We start from the raw sequence: 2,416 nt of genomic DNA, 5'->3' as shown, positions 1-2,416 counted from the left end.
CCATTTTACCCCTAAAGTTACTTCTTGTTTCTTAAGTCCCACTGATCCTCTAATGAACAATTGGTTTGTGGTTCAACCACAAACCCGAATCCCTCTCGGGTCAATGAGAGGGTGGGGCCCCTTGTTCAAGACTTGGAGTCATTTCTTAAGGGAACAACCTCTCTACTATATCTAAAAGTGGGTAGGAGAGAGTTCCATCTTACACCCTATGTCCCCAATTATTCAACCAGTCTTACCCCTGGAATGGGACGCTTATTGAGTCGACGAAATCGGGCCACTCTCACCCATGCAAATCTAAGGATAATTCTGAATAAACAGGAGTTCATAGTTAGCTCACGATTAAGATCGAGTTACCTAGGTCATCGAGTGAAAAAATCAGTCTCAACAGTAAACAACATTATAATGATGATACATTATAACATGATGATATAAGTTGCTTGATTATGAGATGACTTAATATGATGATATTCCATATTAAGTTGATGTAGATGTATTAGATGCCACGATGTATTATGACGACAGGTTTTCTAAGACACGATGTATGATGATGAACGTATGAAGGCCAATGCATGCATGTTACCTATGGTAATGTGTGAATGATGTATCGGGCTGTGTCATAAAATAATTTAAAGATGAAATCTATAGGGATCTCATGCATATTTTAGTCATATACATCGGGTTACTTTCTCATTTATGATGATGAGTATGGACGCGTACACTACGATGATGATCATCATGATCATGCCTCGTATGATACTCGAGGGTCTGCTAACGTCCAAATAATCAGTTACGGACAACTAGCCCGACTATGATGGGTCTATGGGTATGAACTGCTTGGAGACTCACGTTCGCACGTGTGGGTCATGTGTAGGAAAGTACTACACATCTAATCATGGGTTACATGTGTTAGCATTACCAGACTCCAATAGTGGGGTCACTTACTGAGTATTTCTTAAAATACTAAAACCGTGTGCTACATTTATTTTAGGTAAAGGCAAGACACCTCTATACGGTTGATGACGACATTGCAAGTACAGACTGTGACACATGCATAGGATAGTGGTCATTGGATAAGGTTAAGTAGGTAAACCAAGAGATGATATAAAATGACCATAATACCCCTAAGGTAATTTACCTTTGGTTCATGAACTAGATAACCTCCAAATATTATGAAACTCTGTCCATTGAAAAGCATGAAACCTTGGACAAAGGTTGTCAGGTTCATGACTAGTACTGTAAATCTTAGGGGGAGTGTCTTGGAGAACGAACCTGAGGAGAACAAGAACCTAGAAAGTACCAAGAACAAGACAAAGATCAATGGCTACAACATGGATCAAGATCTAAGTTCCCAGACCAAGAACCAAGAACTAAGAACCATAGTACTAAGAAGGACTTAGATTATAAATAAAGTTTAAGGATCCAAGGACCAAGGTTCTCTGGATAGATCATGATATGAACCCACGAGTCAAGGATAAGAACTAAAGAGCCTAAGTACTTCCAAGAAGAACAAGAAAAAGAAAAGAAAAGAAAGAGTGTGATACTCTAGCATATCAAGGACACGATTAAGAGCCTACAAGTAGGCTACTTACGGAGTTTTTGTACTCACTCCTTATTTTTCATATTTTTCAGGTAATAAGGAGCTTTTCAAGGTCGGGAATGGACTCTAGAGTAGGTGTCGTAGACAAGTTTCACCTGTCGTCCTCAACCTTTTTATTTTAAAATATTTTGTGTCCATTCCGTATTTCGTGTCTTGATGGTTGGATTGTGTTTTAAAAACTTATGTATGAACTTTATTTTGATATAATAGATATTATATTTTAAATTTTCTTGTTTTAGTTCGCTAAAATTTTTTCCGTCTTTTATGAAGTCATCGAGTCAGCCTGGTCCTTATAACTTATCTTTCCAAGAAATATATATATATAACTATATCATGTTTTATTTTTATTATCATCTATATACATTTTAGCTCAACAAGTACAAAAGAATTGACCTCCAATCTCAAAATAGAAAAGTAATAAGGGTTTTCTTGTGTCTAGATCAACAATTGTGTTGAAATCAACCCAATGAAACTTGACATCCTTGGAAGTTGTGTTTAAATCAACCCAATGAAACTCATCATCATTTCCAAGGGTACTCTAATAGATATGATTCTTTAGAACCAAGACGTAAGGAAATGTCATTGTCCTCTGCTGCCCATGTACAAATACTATTATAACATTGATCACTAAACCAATTTTCCATTTCTAGCCAAAATACTTCACCAGAAGCATGTTCGTGTTTGCTGCTAAAATTGCACCAAAACCGTGTTGATTGCCTAAAATTTTCTTTGAAGGTCCAAGAGTATTTCTCTCCAAAGCCGATTTCATGTTAGCCTAGTTTTCGCTTTCATTTTCTTCTTCTTTTCTTCCTGTGAAGT

The sequence above is a fragment of the Cucurbita moschata genome, unplaced genomic scaffold, assembly GCF_002738365.1.
Source record: "Cucurbita moschata cultivar Rifu unplaced genomic scaffold, Cmos_1.0 Cmo_Scf00151, whole genome shotgun sequence".
In the NCBI taxonomy this organism is placed as follows: Eukaryota; Viridiplantae; Streptophyta; class Magnoliopsida; order Cucurbitales; family Cucurbitaceae; genus Cucurbita; species Cucurbita moschata.
This window is presented reverse-complemented; position numbering follows the sequence as displayed.